The sequence below is a fragment of the Paramormyrops kingsleyae genome, chromosome 19 (assembly GCF_048594095.1).
Source record: "Paramormyrops kingsleyae isolate MSU_618 chromosome 19, PKINGS_0.4, whole genome shotgun sequence".
Lineage (NCBI taxonomy): Eukaryota > Metazoa > Chordata > Actinopteri > Osteoglossiformes > Mormyridae > Paramormyrops > Paramormyrops kingsleyae.
Genome location: NC_132815.1, coordinates 23826096 through 23848925, shown reverse-complemented (window position 1 = coordinate 23848925; position 22830 = coordinate 23826096). Strand labels below are relative to the sequence as shown.

Below are 22830 nucleotides of genomic sequence, written 5' to 3'. Positions count from 1 at the left end.
TAACAGATACACTAATTGAATTGAGGTGTGGGTACCAGACATGGTTACAATATATAGCAAAAATGAGCCAGACCAAAGTGCAGGAAAGCACAAAAATGATGTTTACTTATGTAAGCCAGTCACTCTGACAACACACACACTGCTCACTGTGCTGGCCGCCCTGACTACTCACACGCCAAACAGTAGGTGCAACACATAATATTAACATTGCACGTGACAATACGGTACAACACAATGAGAACACAATAAACGCTGACTACACACAGGTATCTACATTATTGACATTTGACATCAGTCCAGGCTGTCGCTGTGCTGCCTGATGGTATCACTCACTGCTTCTTTTTTGTGTGCATGTTACACGCCCTCAGTATAAGGTCTAGGGATGGAGTGAGAACAATAACATTTAATTTTCGGACATTGCAGGAGCAACCCTAACAGGCATTAGCTAAACACAAAACTCACAAGAAAAGGGAGAGGGGGATTGGACTGTGGATGGCGAAAAAGGAAAGAATAAAATAGAACCAAACAGCTTCCCTAATAGGGCTCAGTAATTTATCTAACTAGAAAATAAACTAAACAAAAGAATATCTATCTATTCTAATCTTACCTATATAGACATAAAATACAGGAGATTCCCCCCGCCTTTACCTAGGGTGTCTAAACACAGGGTCGAACCTACGTGGTGGAATGTATAGGCGCCCTCTCCATATACTTCTCCTCTCCAGCGCGATGATTGGCTGATGGAGATATGTGACATCATCAATAGAGTGTGATGATTGACCCATGGAGGTGCATGACGTCAACAGTGGAGTGTGACGACAGAGACCGACAGAGAAGTTGGCTGAACATGATTGGCTGCTAGAGAATTAAGAACTGTCCCTTTTAACAAAACCACAAGTGCAGGTACACAGCACGTGCACACACGTGCACACAACGAGTGCACCTACGGGCTCCGCACATAACACTGCACGGTTTAACTAATTAACTAATTTACCTGACACATATCCAAAAAGACAGTAAAGGGGGATTTGAACGCACGACCTACTGTAAACTGCAGGCAAAAACCATAGTCATGTGCAGAGATGCATGGAAGCAAGAGTCTGTGAAGTCAGATGCAGCTCTACGCTTGTATCTGCAAACTTTAAACGCTACAGTAACTGCGGGCGCATGATTTATGCACGTCTGGTTGTACAAATCCGATTAATGCCCCACATCCACAGTCCTTGTAGTGGTAAAGCACATATATATTGTAACGTTTATTAACAATCGTATTTAACAGGCAAGACCAAAATTATACATCCAACACGGTAAGTACCCGCATCAGCAAACCCTTCCCGCTCTGCCAGATCATGCCAATGCAGCCCCTTAAGTCTCCACCACTGACACATATTATTAAAGAGACAGTAACATATTAAACCGCATACACGTACCAAATATGAATGTCTACATATAAAAGATTTTCATGTAGATTTATGTAACTGTCATGATCTGCTCGTCTGGTACTCTTGAGTGCCATGCCCCCTCATTAACCTCACGTGTAATCCTGATTGTCATCAGCTGTTTCTTGCTATTCCCATTGAGTCCTGTGTATTTCAGTCCTTATTCAAGTCTGTTTCCCCAGTCCGGTCATTGATGTTGTTTACTGTGTGTATACAACCTTGTCGTCCTGTGGAATTAAATCCTTATTCCTGACTCTACAGCTTCCCGATCTTGATTCCCCTCTCCGTCATCTCCCTACTTGCTTGCTTGACATGCAGTTGCTACAATAACCACAAATACAAATCAGCAAATGACTGTAGTCAACATAGTTTTAGCCATAATAAATAACTAACACACTGTGGGAGTGCAATCTTTACCACTGCCTCATTCGTTTTTGTGGAGCAAACACATCTTGGTGATTAGTCTGTCCAGTTCGCTTGTCTTGATTTGAACCTTATGAACAAGTCCATATTCATCTGGCACTGCTTCAATGATCCTACCCATTACCCAAGAGTTTCTTGGTGCCAAGTCATCCACGATTAAGACCATATCCCTAGGAAGGATGATCTGTGACATGTTACTTTTGAAGTTTCTGGAACTCAGGTAAATATTCTGTAACCCAGCGTTTCCAAAAATAGGTCAGCCATGTATTTTACTTGCTTCCATCTTCTCCGTGCGTAGAGATTCTTTTGCTGGAAAAGCCCTGGGAGTAATGCTGGTTTAGTTTTCATCAACAACAAGTGGTTTGGAGTAAGAACCTGCAGATCATTTGGGTCATTAGAAGGTGTGGTTATAGGTCGACTGTTTAAGATTGCCTCAGCTTCACAAAGAAATATCTGAAGGCCTTCTTCATCCAAATTTTGAACATTTAGGGTTGCATGGAGGATTTTCCTAATTCCTGAATGAATCATACACTCCCATACCCTCCTTGGTGAGAGCCAGATGGGGGATTGAACATCCATTTGATGCCATGTTGTAAAAATACAATCTCAATTATAGAAGCGTTCCATTCTTGAATAGCCATTTTAAGCTCTTAATCCGCTCCAACAAAATTTGATGCATTGTCAGACCGCATTTCCAACACAAGCTGGCCGTCGTCCTCATCGACGTATTCAGCACCTCCCTGACTCAGGCCATTGTTCCAGCATGCTTCAAGACCACAACTGTCATTCCAGTTCCAAAGAAATCAGCAGTGACCTGCCTCAATGACTACCGTCATGTGGCCCTCACTCTGGTCATCATGAAGTGCTTTGAAAGACTGGTCATGAAACATATCAAGACCTCCCTACCCAGCACTCTGGACCCCCTCCAGTTTGCCTACCGCCCAAAGTGGTCAACTGATGATGCAATATCCACTGTGCTTCACCTGTCGTTAACGCACCTGGAAAAGAGAGATTCTCATGTAAGGATGGTGTTCATCGACTTCAGCTCAGCTTTTAACATCATCATCCCTCAGAGACTGTCTCTCAAACTGAGCGGGCTGGGCCTCAATACCCCCCTGGTGAACTGGATACTAGATTTCCTGACTGACAGGCCACAGTCAGTCTGAATCGGCACCAACACCGTCACCCTGAGCCCAGGTGCACCACAGGGCTGTGTTCTCAGTCCACTGCTCTTCACACTCCTGACCCAAAATTGACCAGCAGAGATTAGCTCAAACCAGATCATCAAGTTTGCAGATGACATGACTGTGGTGGGCCTCATCAAGAAAAATAACATTTCTGCATACACGGAGGAGGTGGCGAGAGTGGCTCAGTGGTGTAAGAGCAACAACCTCTCTCTAAATGTAGACAAAACCAAAGAAATTATCATAGATTTTAGAAGATCCAGCACTGCTCATCCACCTCTCACCATCGACAGCGCTGTTGTTGAGAGGGTGAAGAACACCAAGTTCCTGGGTGTCCACTTCACCGATGACCTCTCCTGGTCAACTCCACCTCCATAGCTAAGAGGGCTCGACAGCATCTGCACTTCTTGCGGAGGATGAAGAGAGCAAGCCTCCCCCGACCAATCCACACCACGTTCTACACCAGCACTATCGAAAGCCTGCTCCATAGCTGCATCACTGTCTGGCACGGGAACTGTAACGTCTCGGACTGTAACACGCTTCAGCGGATAGTGAGAGCAGCTGAGAAGATCATTGGTGTGCCTCTATCCTCCCTAAAAGACATTTTCCAGACCCGCTGCTACAACAGAGCCATAAACATTATAAAGGACCCTTCCCACACGCTACATGGACTCTTTTCTCTCCTACCATCCAGATAACGGTATTGAAGCTTCCGCTTAGCCTCTACCAAGCTGTGCAACAGCTTCGTACCACAAGCCATCAGAACTCTGAACGCACACTAATATCTGGACTGTCTTTCTTTACATTCCTCTAAACTGAATATACAAACTACCTCTAAATTGCGAGTGCACTTTACTTACTTACGAAGTTTACATCTCTGCACTATTTATTATCTTTGCACTATTTATTTATTTATTTATTTATTTATTATCTCTGCACTGTTTATTTACTGCACTACAGTGCACCTTGTTTGCACCTTGCATGCCCTGTTACTGTGATGTTAAGTGTACTATATGTTGCACCGCGGCCATTAGGGTGCATCAAACCCCCATTGATTTTCAAAATGTTTTTGGCTGTATAATAAATATGTTCTACCGGATGAAAAAATAATTTGGGCAAAATTTCGTTAATTTTGATTAACATCTACCGGGTCCACATCTAGATTGAAAATATGAAAAATAATGATAAACGCAAGAAAAACGAAGGTACTTCAGAAGTTCACAAATATATTTTAAATGCACAAATTAAATTATTAAATTATTGTGATACATGTCTGATGTCTGATATAGTTGGTACAGGTGTATAGGGCATAGGCCTACTGTTACAGAGCAATACTTCCAGCAGCAATATAATAGCAATATACTTCTGGGCAAGTATAATAGTATGTCTATCTTAAGAACTGATAGTGAACATCAAGAAGACTGATATATCGATGGCACCTGGGAAAAACCGCGTAAGTGCACTATAGTATGGCGCAATCCGCGTAAGTGAAAAATGGGCGGGAACGAAACTAAAGCAACTAAACAAAACCACATCCATTTCATATCATGCAATTTTCGCGTAAGGGACATCAGTCTGTGCTGTGATTTGGAAGTGAGTAGCTTGTGAACATGGACGAGGCTCAGATTTTAGCACCAGTATTTTCAGTATGTTCACAAGGGCTCTCAAATCTAGGTCACGTTTTACTTCCACCATTTAGAAAAAACGTTCCCCTGTAAAATTGACAAATTGTTGGATACGCGGGTTTTCCCCGGTGCCATCGATATCCACTATTAACCACTTTAAATACTAAAACATGAAATCATTAATGCTTGCAGTATAACTATTCCAAAGTATGAATTATTGCCGTTATTTCAGAATTTCATGGCTGTTGTGGACCCGGTAGAACTTATCCAAATTTCAAATTATTTTGCACAGTGTGTTTTTAGTACAGATAGAACATTTTTTTTATATAGCCATGAAAATATTTTTCATTTGGGGGGTTTGATGCACCCTAGCGGCCATGGAGAAACGTTGTTTTATCACTCTTTTTGTGTTTTTATGTATGAAGCTGCTGATGACAATAAAGTAACCTTGAACCTTGAACTTGACCTCTTCTTGCGATGAATTGTCAAAGTACATTAATTAACAAGTCAATATCCAAGGACACTGCTACCTCTATGTGAACTGCATGGCAAGCAAGGCAAGTAAAGGTGACGCCATATCTTTTTACAGTTGTCCAGTCATGTTGTATCTCAAATGGACTGAACAGATCGACTCCTGTTCCAGTGAATGGTGGCTCATCTGGTATAACTCTGTTCCTAGGCAAATCTGTCACCATTTGCTGACCTTCTGCACTCCATGGGAGTAGTTCTGCTACAGCTACCCACAGGAAGGCTGCACGCACCATGAAGAGGATGGGGGAAAGCCTTCGGGAGCCACATCCCCGGATGAGTTGAAACCATCGGAGATCTACAGTAATACTCTCCAGCAAGATCACCATCTTTCTCTGTTGTCGGGGCCCGGGGGAGCTTTGTAAACTCGCATCTCGGTGGCAGCACTCTCTGAGGAACATAGAGCGGGGAGTGGCCAGATCTCTTTAGGTAGGTTCACCTACTTTTGGTCTAGTCAGTCTGATGGCTGCCACAGTCAGGGAGCATATTATGAGACTCAGACTAAGGCACTCCTTGGGTGTCTTGTCTGTTGTCTCAGTATATTCTCCGACCACGATGAGTGATGTCTCGTTGAGGGAGACATTTTACTCGCAACTTCATTCGGTGGTTGATAGGTGGCCATGAGGTGACATTCCTTTGGTCATGGGTGACTTCAATGCGACCAAAGGCACTGACAGAGCTGGCTATGAGGATTGTGTTGGTCCCCATCCCTATGGGTCTGAAGACAGGGGTGAGAGTGGCTCCATGTTCCTTGACTTTGCAAAAGATCAGGGGCTGTGGGTTGTTGGAACATGGTTCCAAAGCCCTTTATGGTTTCGTTGGACTTGGTACTCCAATACTGGTGGTGTGGCAATGGAGATCGATCACATCCTCATGGGCAGATGCTGGAGGCTCCAGCAGAACTGCAGGGTCTACAGAAGTGCCCAGTTTGTGAATTCTGACCACAGACTTGTTGTTCCTACTCTGAAGATTCAGCTTAGATCCAGTAGGCTACCCCCTTCCAGGAGAATCAAGGCCAGGCTCTAAGATCAAGCTGTTTCTAATGAGTTTGCATGCAGTTTGTGTGAGGAACTTTCAGAATTGAGTGCGACTGCTGACTCTAACGTGATGTGGGAGACCTTCCGTGATCAGACCCTGAAGGCTGCCAAGTTGGTGTTGCCAGTGTTCCCAGAAGGAGATGCTTCATCTCGCAGGGCACCCTGGATATTAGCTGGAGGCAGGGAAGCCTGCAGGGATCTGTGTTATCCAGGGTGAACATTTCCAGGCTGGTGGTAAGGCTGTCCTCCTGGCATTGCAGGCAATCTTTGCTTCCATTTGGGAGTCAGGCGTCATCCCAACTGCCTGGAATGCAGGACTTGTAGTCCCTTTCTGGGAAGTGAAGGGTGATCGCCAGGATTGCGGCAACTACAGGGGGATAACACTGCTTTCAGTGCCAGGTAAGGTCCTTGCTAGGGTCATTCTTAACAGGATTTGTGATCACTTGCTCGCCTGTCAGTAACCGGAGCAATTTGGTTTTATGCATTAGAAGTCTACCATCGACCATATCTTGGCACTGTGGGTTCTCATCGAGCGCAAGCACAAATATAGGTGGAGGTTTGCAGCCTTATGTCGATTTTCGTAAAGTGTTTAACATGGTTGATCGAGTTTCCCTGTGGGACATCCTGAGACTTTGCGGACGTCATGGCCGGCCTCTACACTGCTACTGTAAGTGCTGTGCAGAGTGGATGGAGAACTTCTGCGTTCTTCTCAGTTGATTCTGGGGTTCGCCAAAGGGTGTGTTCTTGCTTCTACTCTGTTCAATGCTTGTATGGACTGGGTGCGGGCAGGGTCATGGGGTCCAGCACTGTTGGTGAGGAAAGATTTACTGATCTTCACTTTGCCGGTGATGTTGTGATCTTAGAAGAGTCAATGGAGTCTCTGATCGGGGCTCTTGAGAGACTGAGCCTGAGTGTCTGGGATTGCGGGTGTCCTGGATAAAGAGCAAGATCCAGGCATTTAATGACTTCTTCGGCACAACCATCAGTAGTATGTCTGTCTGTGGGGAGAATGTTGACCTTGTCGAGAGATTCACTTACCTCGGCAGCGACATTCATGGCTCTGGTTACTCATCCTATGAAGTCAGCAGACGGATTGTGAGAACATTGGTCGTAATGAAGTCGCTGGAAAGGGGTGTGTGGTGCTCCCGATATCTTTGCAAGAGGACAAAGATCCAAGTCTTTAGAGCTCTGGTGCTGCCTGTCTTGCTGTATGGCTGTGAGACATGGACGCTATTCAGTGAGCTGAGACGAAGACTGGACTCCTTTGGTACTGTGTCTCTTTGGAGAATCCTTGGGTACTACTGGTTTAACTTTGTGTCGAACAAGCGGTTGCTAGAGGAGTCCCGAATGTGGCACATTACCTGCATTGGGAGGGAGTGTCAGTTACGGCACTATAGCTATGTGGCATGTTTCCCTGAGAGTGATCCGGCTCACAGGATCCTCATTGGTGAGGACCCAAGTAGCTGGACCAGGCTGAGGGAATGTCCACGTAACACTTTGCTGTAGCAGGTGGATGGCCATTTCCGGAATGTGGGACTGGACCATGCGTCTGCCTGGGGGGTAGCCACCTGGGATCCCGAGGAGTTCCACTGTGTGGTGGGTGTGGCAACGGTGCATAGAGATATTTGCAGGGGAACAAGGACATCAGCTTACTGGGGGGGGGGGGGGGGGGACCGAGCTCGTGCAAGATGTATTGCTTAGATTGCAACATATAGGGAGGCTCTGTGCATGCCAAAGTTAATCTATTGACGCAGGCTGCGGTGACAGTGGTTAGGCAAATAATATTGGGTTGCCACAATAACCAGATAAGAAGAAACTTCCAGAGAAGGGAAATGTACTGACAGGGGCAGGGGCTGCTTGTAGAAGGGGTATAAGAAAAATGGTGAACAACAAGGAAGTCGAACTCTGTGGGGGTACGGTGCGTTGCAGAGTTCCCAGATCGATCTGCTGGAATAAAGTTTGTTTGGCAACTGATCAATGCCTTCGAGTGATCTCTTCTCATCCACGGACCCGGTGGAGACGGCGTACTCCAACACAACAACACAACCCCACTATACATATAATATATAATGATAACTGTAACACACACACACACACACATATATATATACACTCACCTAAAGGATTATTAGGAACACCATACTAATACGGTGTTTGACCCCCTTTCGCCTTCAGAACTGCCTTAATTTTACGTGGCATTGATTCAACAAGGTGCTGAAAGCATTCTTTAGAAATGTTGGCCCATATTGATAGGATAGCATCTTGCAGTTGATGGAGATTTGTGGGATGCACATCCAGGGCACGAAGCTCCCGTTCCACCACATCCCAAAGATGCTCTATTGGGTTGAGATCTGGTGACTGTGGGGGCCATTTTAGTACAGTGAACTCATTGTCATGTTCAAGAAACCAATTTGAAATGATTCGAGCTTTGTGACATGGTGCATTATCCTGCTGGAAGTAGCCATCAGAGGATGGGTACGTGGTGGTCATAAAGGGATGGACATGGTCAGAAACAATGCTCAGGTAGGCTGTGGCATTTAAACGATGCCCAGTTGGCACTAAGGGGCCTAAAGTGTGCCAAGAAAACATCCCCCACACCATTACACCACCACCACCAGTCTGCACAGTGGTAACAAGGCATGATGGATCCATGTTCTCATTCTGTTTACGCCAAATTCTGACTCTACCATTTGAATGTCTCAACAGAAATCGAGACTCATCAGACCAGGCAACATTTTTCCAGTCTTCAACTGTCCAATTTTGGTGAGCTTGTGCAAATTGTAGCCTCTTTTTCCTATTTGTAGTGGAGATGAGTGGTACCCGGTGGGGTCTTCTGCTGTTGTAGCCCATCCGCCTCAAGGTTGTGCGTGTTGTGGCTTCACAAATGCTTTGCTGCACACCTCGGTTGTAACGAGTGGTTATTTCAGTCAAAGTTGCTCTTCTATCAGCTTGAATCAGTCGGCCCATTCTCCTCTGACCTCTAGCATCAACAAGGCATTTTCGGCCACAGGACTGCCGCATACTGGATGTTTTTCCCTTTGCACACCATTCTTTGTAAATCCTAGAAATGGTTGTGCGTGAAAATCCCAGTAACTGAGCAGATTGTGAAATACTCAGACCGGCCCATCTGGCACCAACAACCATGCCACGCTCAAAATTGCTTAAATCACCTTTCTTTCCCATTCTGACATTCAGTTTGGAGTTCAGGAGATTGTCTTGACCAGGACCACACCCCTAAATGCATTGAAGCAACTGCCATGTGATTGGTTGATTAGATAATTGCATTAATGAGAAATTGAACAGGTGTTCCTAATAATCCTTTAGGTGAGTGTATATATACAGTATATAGTGGTACCTCAGTTCTCGAACTCATTCGAACTCGAATTTCTCAAAAGTCAAACCAACCACTTTGAAAAAAAATTACCTAGAACTCGATCTCAATCTCAGAAGTCAAACCGTGAACGCCGACCTAAGATAACTTGTATGCGCCGGGAAATGAGTCACGTACCAATCTCTCAGCGGAAACAAAGGATAACGCTTCAGTCTAAGCGTCGCATTCGCTGTCATAGCATCGTACATGTTTACACTACCTGAATACATACACTCACCTAAAGAATTATTAGGAACACCTGTTCAATTTCTCATTAATGCAATTATCTAATCAACCAATCACATGGCAGTTGCTTCAATGCATTTAGGGGTGTGGTCCTGGTCAAGACAATCTCCTGAACTCCAAACTGAATGTCAGAATGGGTGATTTAAGCAATTTTGAGCGTGACATGGTTGTTGGTGCCAGACGGGCCGGTCTGAGTATTTCACAATCTGCTCAGTTACTGGGATTTTCACGCACAACCATTTCTAGGGTTTACAAAGAATGGTGTGCAAAGGGAAAAACATCCAGTATGCGGCAGTCCTGTGGGCGAAAATGCCTTGTTGATGCTAGAGGTCAGAGGAGAATGGGCCGACTGATTCAAGCTGATAGAAGAGCAACTTTGACTGAAATAACCACTCGTTACAACCGAGGTATGTTTGTGAAGCCACAACACACACAACCTTGAGGCGGATGGGCTACAACAGCAGAAGACCCCACCGGGTACCACTCATCTCCACTACAAATAGGAAAAAGAGGCTACAATTTGCACGAGCTCACCAAAATTGGACAGTTGAAGACTGGAAAAATGTTGCCTGGTCTGATGAGTCTCGATTTCTGTTGAGACATTCAAATGGTAGAGTCAGAATTTGGCGTAAACAGAATGAGAACATGGATCCATCATGCCTTGTTACCACTGTGCAGGCTGGTGGTGGTGGTGTAATGGTGTGGGGGATGTTTTCTTGGCACACTTTAGGCCCCTTAGTGCCAATTGGGCATCGTTTAAATGCCACAGCCTACCTGAGCATTGTTTCTGACCATGTCCATCCCTTTATGACCACCATGTACCCATCCTCTGATGGCTACTTCCAGCAGGATAATGCACCATGTCACAAAGCTCAAATCATTTCAAATTGGTTTCTTGAACATGACAATGAGGTCACTGTACTACAATGGCCCCCACAGTCACCAGATCTCAACCCAATAGAGCATCTTTGGGATGTGGTGGAACGGGAGGTTCGTACCCTGGATGTGCATCCCACAAATCTCCATCAACTGCAAGATGCTATCCTATCAATATGGGCCAACATTTCTAAAGAATGCTTTCAGCAACTTGTTGAATCAATGCCACGTAGAATTAAGGCAGTTCTGAAGGCGAAAGGGGGTCAAACACTGTATTAGTATGGTGTTCCTAATAATCCTTTAAGTGAGTGTATATTTATACAGTAAAAATACATTTAGACAATGATAGACAATAACAGTAATTATTATTATATAATGAAATACATTTAAAAATAAAGATTTCTTATAAATTATTTTAATATTAATAATAAACCATTAATACATTTAATAATAATAATATTGTTGTGCCAAGCGGGGTCTGAACGGAGACAAAGACGCAGACGTCAGGGTATCTGGGATTACGGGGTTTAATTACAGATAAGGCAGGCAAAACGCAGACAGACAATACAATGACCGGACTGGGGAAACAAACTGAAACACAGACGAAATACAGAGGACTAATGACAACAACCAGAAACAGCTGATCACACGGGGCTTCCACATGGGGTTAACGAGGGGGCGTGGCACACGGAAGGAGCGGACGATCTGGGCAGGACATTATGTTTTTTTTTTTTAACTTTACGCATTGTTTGGATACATTTATTTTCTTACTTTACAAATTACTGTTTTGATAAATGTGCTTGGATGTGTTTAGTACAGTATATGCTCTTCTTGTTTCTTCTGGTTCATTTTGTGTTTAAATGCTAAAAAATAACATATTTAGGTGTAATTTTTTGGGGCTGGGAACCAATTAATTGGTTTTCCATTATTCCTTATGGGGAAAATTCGATCACAACTCAAACTTTTTAGAATTCGAACGGATTAAATTCGAGTTCTGAGGTACCACTGCATATATATGTGTGTGTGTGTTACTGTACATTTATTTGTACTACAATAAGCTTAGTTTGAGTTTTAAGTTGAGCCGTTGCCTTACACATAAGAGATTGATCACAGTCTCTTCCACACAGTGAGGTAATACCCCTATAGCTTATTAATTAAACACTGGTATCAGACCAGTACTAGGTATTGGCTGATACCCAAAGCCCAGGTGTTGGTATCGGGACAGAAAAGTGGAATCGGTGCATCACTAATATTTTTCTATGTTTTATGTTCCTGTTTTAGTGTGTCATATTTAAATTGTCAGATTCTCATGGTATTTCTTTCTCTGACAAACACATGGCTCATTAATAATTTGTTTCACTTCCTCTCTGCAATGTTTCAAACATTTAGGTGTAATGAGGTGTAATTTAAGTATAAAGATAATGCAATTGGTTATAGTGAAATTTACATTGTGCAGGAAACTCAATTGTCCTTTTTTAGTAGTTTCTGCTGATGTATTTTATTAACACATACATACACAATAGAGAAAATAACTATTGAAAGCAGAATTTAGCTAGCTGGAGTGAGAACTCATTAAATAATAGGTCTTAGACTTCCAGTGCTCTCTATTGTAGGGAAATCATCAAAGAAGTCGGGGGAAATTTTAAATGACTATCTAACACTAAATACTTATTTACTCCAGAGTTTCCGTGTTGAAGCAGGGTAACAGAGCAGGACACTGTTCTTCAGAATAAAATCCTGAAATACAATGACCAGAAGGAGGCAGTGTAAGTACAGCTCGCAACTAGCTTTTACAATTAAAAGACATATATGGGATGCCCTGCTCGTCCGATCCTTCTGTGCGCCACGCCCCCTCGTTTACCAAGTGTGAAACCCAGATTGTTATCAGCTGTTTCGTGTTATTTCTGCTTAGTCCTGTATATTTTAGTCCGCGTCTGTGTCCGTTTCCTTAGGTCTGTCATTGAAGTCTCTCGTGCAGGTTTGCCGTTTGTATTTTGTCTTATGTACTCTCCGACAATAAAGCCCTCGTTTCTCCGACTCCCTGCTCTTTTCCTGCTCCGTCCCCACACGACGTAACAACATACAGACCCCTTAAGGCAGGGGTGCCAAACTCCAGTCCTGGGGGGCCGGAGCCCTGTGTAGCTTAGTTCTTTCCCTGTTCCACCACAAACGATTCAGCACAAGAGCTGTGTGGTAATTAGCACAAGGAGTTGAATCAGGTGTGTTACAGTAAATGAGGGTAAACCAAAAACTGTGTAGGGCTCCAGCCCCCCAGGACTGGAGTTTGAGACCCCTGCCTTAAGGTGTTTTGAACTTTCTACAATATGTTCACTATGGGAGATCGGGATCTATACTAATACTGTATCACTGTTGGTATGCAATTCCCTTATTATAAATAATCATTATGTTATGATTTACATTGTGTAAGTCTCAAGTCAAACTAAAGCATTTTGTATTGCTTTTGGGAAATGACTCTCCTCCTGCCTTCCCCACACTTTTTGACGGCTAAAAGGTTATTTAGCTAATTATTGTGTTGGAGGATTTTTTTCTGGTTTTTCTGTCTGTGTCGGGATTTGGCCACTATTATGATTAGGTTGCATGATATAATTAATCAGCACTGAGAATAAGTATTACAATTTAATTTTCCATTTAAAGGACAAGATCTGCTTTACCATCCATCCATCTTTCTACTGCCTACCTTGTCAAGGTCGTGGGACCAGTTGCACCAAGCTTTATTTTATCACATTTGTGGATAATGGTGACCCCTACTGGCCTATTAACAATATATGCTACAGCAATTTTTTTCTAGAAGTCTCCAGTACAAGGTCGATCTAAAGTTAAGGTACCGGTAGTTTTTCTGTGGATCTTAGGTAGGCCAGCATGACAGGAAAAGAAGAGCTTGTAGTCCCCCTTAACCTAACATGCAATTACATTCATTAGACGCAGATCCAGCATTCGAACCCCAGCAACCCTGTGGTTGTGTTTCTGCAGCATGTTACATCATGTGACACCCCTGCAGTACATAGGAAATCCATTCAATTCATGGATGCCAAGTATTGATTTCTAATTCTGCTGACTAATAGGGCACTGCAGGCAAATGAGACTAGACTCCTCAGTGCTAGTAAGGTGGAATCTGGAGTTGAACAAAAATAATAAAGGTTATTAATCTCTTGCCATGGTGAGGTCCGCAGTGGCGTGTGCAGGAGGAGTTTGTGGCTTGTGGGCTCTGAGGAGCCGTAAATCCTTTTCACACGATTGGCTCTGCTGCAGGCGGAATGGAGACCTCTCCCCTATTCCATGCCAGTCGGTACACAGAAAGAGCTGCTGGCTCTGTCCCATATCTATGTCCAGTGCACACTGTGGTTGTCTTACTTCTTAGGAACCAGAACCAAATCCTGGTTCACCTGTTTTTGCTTTTCAGGGCTGAGAACAGAGTAGGACAGTGTTCAGATGTATAAAAACACCATTGTGAAGCTTCTTTGTAGAACTGAGTGTGACAGGGGAGCCTCGATTAATGGGGAGACCCCCCCATCCCAGTGATCAGAACATTAGTCTGCCTCTGCTGGCCTGCCGCTGTCGATAGATCTCTTGCATTTGTACAGAAAAACAAATATTTTGATGTATAGTTGCAATAACTAAAATTAATTTCAGCTGATGGGGTGAACGGTACATTTTCAGTCTTGTTATTGCTGCGGCAATAAGTTTGGGAGAGGAGAGCATTTAACTCTCTATATGTTCTCTTAAAGAATCAACCAATCAGTGTTAATGGATGGAGATCAGTGAAGGAGCCAAAGATGCCTTTCACAACTCATTTACCATTTTGTTGCTGATGTCAGGATTATTTTTCCTTTGACACTAACCTATCAGGACATAATTTAGATTGCAAAGTATGCACATTCGTATACAGTGATGGTAAATAAGCTCACTTTTAAATAATGTAACAATATCGCCAGTGTTCCATTATCCTTTATAGATCACTCTCATGCTCCTTGACACTGTTTCCTGATGGAATGAAAAATAAACATTTTCTGTGATTAGAGTGCATAGAGTGCTATTGATGAGCACACTTCAGGAAAAGGCCAAAAGCTACTGCCAAGAGCGACTACTTCAGTTATGATGGGGTCATATTGTTGTATTTTCCCTGAATCTTGGTAACAAGAGCCCCTACTGCTGAGTCAGTCATTATTCAGCAATGCATTGTGGGTAGGGATAATCTGTATGCTTCTGTGTGGTGATAGAGTGAGAGAGAGAGGCAGGGAATGAAGCAATTGGGTTGCAATCATTTAACTGAGGAACGGTTCCTGAATCTTTCAGAGCACATATACGTTGGCAGTGGTCCACACCATTCATCTGTCCTTTCTGTGACATGCTACTCCCGTGAAGGTGATCAATGTGGCAGGAGTGGACAGGAAAGCTATCCAAACTGTTTACTGTTAGTTTTCAGCTTTGCCATATTTAACTTTGCACTTGTTTATCTGGTTTATGAATTTAGAGTTCCCTAGAGCTACTGGGATTTATGGCCTTGCACAAGGGCCCAACACTCTGCTGGCCTTGGGATTTGAACCAGCAACCATCTGAGGACAACCACAGCATCCCCAAAAACATGCCCTGAACTTTCCAGGCTCTGTTGAAATACACTCAAAATACTGACACAATGCTCATTAGGCAACTGTGCCCCATGGATGGGTCACCAAATATATTTATATCAACAACTTATAAGGATTAGGGTCATGCTTTCAAGCCCATTATACACCTATGAAGAGCAGTCCTCTGGACCTAATGACATATCACTATGTACTACAATCAGTGAGCAACAGACACTGTAGGTTTGTTTGTTTTTTCCAAACATAACCTGTCTTGATACAGGAAAACAGGAGAAGGGTGACTCGTTACACCGTATTACTTTTTTTTTTACTGTTTAGGGAGTCATGAGGTGTCATTTATCAATCAGGTGTACCAACAGCATTTTTGCGTATAGAATGGTATTTATCAATTTCTTCCTGTGTGTAGAAATGTGCGTATCTTTATGAACATTCCTGACCATGCGGATGCACAAACCCCTAGTGGCAGAGAAGTGTAACTGAAGCAAGCCGATCGACACGTTGGATATGCACAGGCTCCCACTTTAACTTTCAGCCTGGATAGATCAACAAATAGAATGATCCAGTTATGTTCACACAAAGTATACGTAGGCAAGTCATGCTTATGACAAGGAATTGTTACAAAGTCATGTAAGATCCAAACCCAAAGAATCAAATCAACAGGGTGCAGGATGGCAGGCGTATCGCTGCTAGAGAATTGGGCAGGTACAGTGTGTTTTCAAAGGCCGCACAGATCCATTTCCTGAGAGCGATGATCAGTCGGCTTGGTCTACCAGAGGCAGCCTTATGCAGTCTCTGCCAGGAGCTCGGACCATTCTTGGAGGCCCACAAGACGCACCAGTGCCATCCCAATGCACACTCAAGTGGGGGAGGCTGAACCCAGCAAGACCGGCAGATCTACACCACAGAAATAATATGTCATTATCACTAAATATATGCTTTACCAGGAAACTGACGTGTCTGGAACAGTTAATTTTTGGCAACATTCACTTGTCAGTCTACCGCGGTGTAAAAAGCACATTACTTACTGCCGCCACTTAAACACATGCATAAATGTTTTTTATGTATTTCTGGTAGCCCGACCTCATCCATGGGTGATGGAGCTGAACGTTCAGTGTTACCATCTGGAATGCTTCCTCTTAGGGATGTTTTGCATATGATGGCAGCTTTGTTACCATCCAGAGGGGACACACATCAATGCACTTCTTCCTCACCTCCGCTACCATTCTCATTACAGGTGACACGGTGTTAACTGCATGTGTCACCTGTCCCCATGATAGGTCGTCCTCTTTCTTTGAGAGGTCACTGGTGAAGTTACCAAATAATACCTATTTATTGTTTCTGCTGCTTCCAGAATAACTTATACCTGTCTTAACGGTTTCTGTTTCTGCAACATGCACAAATAATAATGCATTCATAATGCATTATAAACATGACTATAAATATTTATTTAAAAGGCATAACACATTATAGCCATGTTTATTATGCATTATGAATGATTTATGAAGCTCTCATCTATAATGCGCTATAGATACCTTCATAATGCAGTACAAAGCATCCTTAATGCTTATACCAACCATTATAATGCATTAGGAAAATATGTGTGGTGCATTATAGATGAGAGCTTCATAAAGCATTCATAATGCATAATAAACATAGCTATAATGTATTATGCCTTTTAAATAAATATCTATAGCCATGTTTATAATGCTTTATGAATGCATTACTATTTGTTATGGATGTGTTCATAAATTACTAAAAACATGGGCATAATAATGTGTTACCAAAATAATCTTGCTGTGCAAGTGCACATTTAAAATGCATGAGACTTATCAACATTCATTTCGTATAGCTGTTTGTACACACAAGTGATAAATACCTATATACCTGTGTGTAGCGGCAATTTGTACATACATACACATTTATGAATTGTTCTAGGAACGGTTTTATAAATCAGACCTCTTTTTTAGGTCATTTCACCCGGTTATGTCTTTGTTCATTAGCATTCGATACAAATGGTTTCCAAATGGCAGCATAAATGGTTGTATGGTGATTTTTGAGATCATTCTTTTCTGTTAAGTATCCATCTGTGTACCGATCGTTCCGGTCCTCCTGTGTCCCACACCCCCTCATTTACCTCATGTGGAATCTTCTTGTTATCTGCTCTTTCTAGTAGTGTTTAATTGAATCTGTGTATTTAAGTGACTTTCTGGGAATGTTTCCCCTGTCTGGTCATTAACGTCATTAATGTCACTAACGTGCCTGTTGTCCCTTGTTCCCGAGTGTGTTTTCCTCTAATAAATCCTACGTTCCCCCGACTCCCTGGACTCCCCGACATCCCCTGACTTCCCTGCTCCATGCCGTCAGATCGTGACAATCTATCCCTGTCAATAAGCTTTGATTTATAAACACTGTTCTTCTTTGCTGATGCAATTTTGATCAAGTTTGGCTTGTGCTTCTTGATTTTTAAGATGGTTCCCCTTTAACAAATGTAATAATTAATGAATGTAATAATTTTATATTTTGTGACCTGAAATTCAGATAGAACAGTACATACAAAAACTAACATATTACAATTCATTTTATATCTTCATAAAGTAATGTACAAGTAAGGCAAATAACACACTACAAACATGCTGTCGAGGAGTCAACTAGGCATAAGTGCAGCTAGGCTGAGTTTCCAAGTGCAAGCAGTTTGGAGCAGGAGATACATAACAACTTACCGGTTGCTTTATGATATGCAGCCTTCAGCTTGAGCGTAACTGGGCCATTCATCCAGAATTTTTGCCCATTCATCCAGAAGAGCATTTGTGAGGTCAGGCACTGATGTTGCACATGAAAGTCTGGCTCGCAATCTCCGTTCTAGTTCATCCCAACAGTGTTTGACGGGGTTGAGGTCAGTCAAGTTCTTCCACACCAAATTCCTTATGGACATTGCTTTGTGCAGTGGAGCACAGTCATGCTGGAACAGAAAAGGGCCTTCACCAAACTGTTCCCACAAAGTTAAAACCATAGAATTGTCCAAAATGTCTTGGTTTGCTGAAACATTAAGAGTTCCCTTCACTGGAACTAAGGGGCCCAGCCCTACCTCTGAAAAACAACCCCTTACCATTATCCCTCTTCCCCCAAACTGTACAGCTGGCACAATGCAGTCAGGTAGGTAACATATTCTTGGCATCCGCCAAACCCAGACTCACCCATCAGACTGCCAGACAGAGAAGCATGATTCGTCACTCCACAGAAGATGTTTCCACTGCTCCAGTCCAGTGACAGTGTGCTTTACATCACTCCATCCGACACTTGGCATTGGTCTTGGTGATGTGAGGTTTGCATGCAGCTGCTTGGCCATGGAAGCCCATTCCATGAAGCTCCCAGCGCATCATTTTAGTGCTGGGGTTAATGCCAGAGGAAGTTTGGAACTCTGCAGTTATTGATTCAACAGAGTGTTGGCAACTTTTATGCACTATGTGTCTCAGCACTCTGTGATCCCGTTTTGTTATTTTACGTGGAGTTTCAGATGTTCCTAAACACTTTCACTTTGCAATAATATCGCTTACAGCTGACCATGGAATGTCTAGCAGGCAAGAAATTTCACAAACTGGTTTTTTGCAGAGATGAAATCGTATGACAGTACAATGTTTGAATTCACTGAGCGCTTCAGAAAGACCCATTCTTTCACAAATGTTTGTAAACCTGACTGCATGAATAGGTGCTTGATTTTATACAATTGTGAAAATGGGTCTGAATGAAACACCCAAATTAAATGATTAAGAGGTGTGTCGTAATACCTTTGTCCATATAGTTTAGCAATGATCTAATAAGACTATTCAAGAACTATAAGTGCAACATAAGATCGTTTAGGGAATGTAAAAAGGCACCAGGCTATTAGAGAAATATGAAGGTGATGACTATCGGCAGGGGTGTGTAATGGGGGAGAAGTTAGGACAATTTCATGGGCCCCGCAATGACAGAGGCCCTAAAAAAATTTGGAATATACAGCTACACCTTGAATTGTGGATGGTGTGAGGGAGACGAGAGAGAGGAGAAATTCACTTTGATATACGAGTGCTTTGGATTACGAGCACATTTCCGGAACAAATTATGCTCGCAGTCCGAGGTTTTACTGTAATTGGATTAGTCTGGGTCCCTGACTGTCACACCTCTTTTACTTCATTGTACTTAAGGGCCATTCTGCCGAATCAGTGCCATTTCTGTCCCCAGGACAATATACTCGTATGTATAAATATGCATGAAACGTAGCTTTATAATACATGTTATTATCAAGAAAAGTGTCAATATCCTCATTGCAAATTTAAGATACGTAATGTAAAACATTAATAACAACCTAGATCACTGAAAAAATAGTTTGTCACCTGTCTCTACTCCCTAATGCTACACTGCATGAAACATAATGATTAAAAACCTTCAAAAATCTTATTTTTTTGTACTGTTGTGTGACCATATTTCCCATTTATACTTTAAATACATTTTCCTTATAGTAAACCAATAATATACTAGTTAATATATACATTTTGGTCGTGACATAAAACAACAGCCCAGACACACAACACATAAGACTACAAGACATGCTGAAGATCAAAGGTCCATGTTCCCCACTGGGAACAAATATAACTGCAGAAGGACAAACATGAAGGAGGCGAATACAAGCTGTTTTTTTCCACATTTACTGCAAATACAAAGTTTTAATACAAACAGTCCCTGGGTTAAGAACGTCCGAGATACGGACGCCTTCTATTTATGAACAGACTATAAAGCCTATTATATAAAAAATTCAGGTTAAATATAATGGTCCGTAATAACGAATGCATGCACTGCTTTGTCACGTTCATGAAAACATCGTGTGGCTTCAGTGGTTTGTTTGCTTGAGGTACAGTACAGTACTGAATGAAGTTACTTTATTACTGTATCCCTGTCGAAAAAATCCAAAGTTGGGTAGCTGCAAGTAAATTAAGGATAACAGAGCCCCTCCAAGTTCAAAACTTCTTTTCTGTTGAGAATATTGTGTTCTCTCACTCATTTGCTTTTATATTAAATATTTTATGGCTAAATTTCTTATTAAACACTTTTGCAAACAGATTGGCATAAAGTAACATGATGGTTTGAGCACTAACACTGACAGCCAACACCCCTAATCCCACTTTTACACACTGCCTACTAAATGCTGTGCAGTATTTTAATGGTGCCAGGGAGCCTCGGTGCAGCTGTCTGTAATTATTACAGAAACAATTAATCACAGTTAAAGAAGAATGTGTAAAGTAAGTAGTAGCAGTGTTTCCTGTGATTTTTATTACCTCCCAGTTCCTGAATGTCCAGCCTAATTTAGGGGGAAATTAATGCCAAATACTTCAGAAGGCACAACTATTAGAAGAGTTATGGCTATTGATTTTTATGTATATTTATGAAATGTATATCTATCAAGTCTGACTAACATTCCATAATGTTATGCATCTGTTTGGCACTGCACATAGATGTAAATTCAGGCTACAATCCATTGCACTAAACAGCTAGATGTGCAATAATTTGTCATTGTGAGGTGATGCATGCTTGATTTCGCCAAGGCAGCAAAACCCACAAGCAACTTCCCTCAAGCTATATTCACAATAAATGTTCAGTGCTTTCCCTTTTTCATCTCCTATTCTCTAATAGACTAGAATGAGACCTGACTGGGGACATTTTTAGACAGAGGGGAGAATAAGCAAGACTGATGTCTTCACTCCTGCCTGCCTTATAGCCTGTCAACAAAGACATTAACCTTTGCTGCTGCCCAAAAGAGATTTGCAGCATTTTACTTTTCTAGTTTGGGTCAGGATGATTGATTGAACCCTTAATGGTGAGCACCAATGTGGATAACGATGCTTCCACACCAAAATGTGAAAGGAGAGAAAGATGAAGTACAGGTGCCTTTGATGCAGAAAATTAAAATAGGGTTTTCTGAGTAGGCCGGACACATTTTAGTGGCACGTGGGACTATTTAATGGAATCACTGTCCTTTCTTCACAAGAATGTCATAAACTCGTAGCGGCATGGATACCCTGGTAGATTAAGTGGCCCTGCACTTTACAGGGGCTTTTGAATGCATAAAATTATAACATTATATAACGTGAGGGGGGGCAAGGTGACATTTTGTCAGAGCTACGCCCCTGTTCTGTTGTAATATAACATACTCTTATTCTTAATTCTAGTAATCCACAATCCACAATGTACAATAGGAATTACAATAGGAACTTTGGAACTTTATAGACCTGGCTAAGTCAAAGGTTCCAGACTCCTGCCCTGGGAAGGCCTCTGTTGCACCCGAGCCTTCAGACTCCTGCCCTGGGAAGGCCTCTGTCGCACCCGAGCCTTCAGACTCCTGCCCTGGGAAGGCTTCCGTCGGACCTGAGCCTTCAGACTCCTGCCCTGGGAAGGCCTCTGTCGCACCCGAGCCTTCAGACTCCTGCCCTGGGAAGGCCTCCGTTGCACCCGAGCCTTCAGAGCCATGCCCAGGGGAGCCTGTCTCTCCTGAGATTCCAAAGTCTGGCCCAGAAGGGGCTGCTCTGATTCTACCCAAGCCTCTCAAGTCTGGCCCACAGGGGCCTGCTCATCCTGATTCTTCCCCTGCAGTTCTGTCCGAGGTTACCCACAGCCTACTAGGGATAGATCTGGAGGAATCATCTGCAGAGGACTTGGAGTGGGACCCCCCAGGACCTGGCTCTGAGTCCCACATTCCAGGCTCCTGCCTCCAACCATAGGTGCCTTCTATGGTGCAGATGTAGGCCCAGAAGAGGGCCAGGTCAGTTCTCTGTCTCCCAAAGGGGGAGATGGGGACGCACTAGCCGGGCCAGCCACCCAGATCCTGGTTCCTTGTCACCCTCCAGTCCCCGTCCTTCAATCCCCTCGTCGCCCTCCAGATCCCATCCTTCAGTCCCCTTGATGGCTCCTAGCCCCCATCATGTAGCCTTTTACGTCACCCACCTGTTCCCCTCCTTAAGTCTCCAGTCGCCCACTGGGTCCACCTCCTACTCCAGTTGTTCTGCCGCTCAGCCCAGCCATCCAGCTCTCCAAGCCCATGGTGGTCCATGCATCCCATCCTCCTGTCCCTCCTCTTCCCCAGTCTGTTCCTACCAAACCCTTCCCTTTTCTGTTTCCGAGTCTGCTGCCCCATCCTAGTCCTTTTGTGCCCTTCCCTACCTCTTCCCCTTCTCGATCCCAGTTTCCGCCTCATGCCCCTGGGGGGTATTCCATGAAAGTAGCTAAGGAAAGCCAGACTTTCCCGAAAAAGTCAGACTCAAACTAGCACCATCTCTAAACTTAGCCTCATGTCGTTCCACAAACACAGTTCAGCTTTCACTAATCAAGACAGATTTGCATAGTCTCACTTAGTGCGCACACCTGAAATATTAAAGAAGCCCAAATGAATGGATGAAAGATAGATCAATCAAATGAGTCGGAACGCGTGTAGAACAAGAGCAGTGTTTTTTTCCGCCACAAAACAAATGCT

The 22830-nt window shown here is 43.2% G+C and overlaps 1 long non-coding RNA gene across 2 annotated transcripts; it reads right to left on the bottom strand.

The window, feature by feature from the left end:
• Nucleotides 1–34: 34 nt before the first annotated feature.
• Nucleotides 35–18621, bottom strand: LOC140581029 (uncharacterized). Of its 2 annotated transcripts, none has more exons than XR_011984117.1 (3): nt 18527–18621; nt 18053–18291; nt 35–2860 (listed from the first exon to the last, which is right to left on the bottom strand). It is a non-coding gene; the product is annotated as an uncharacterized lncRNA (long non-coding RNA). The 2 variants fall into 2 exon arrangements; XR_011984116.1 differs by lacking the exon at nt 35–2860 and adding an exon at nt 12650–16226.
• Nucleotides 18622–22830: the final 4209 nt, after the last annotated feature.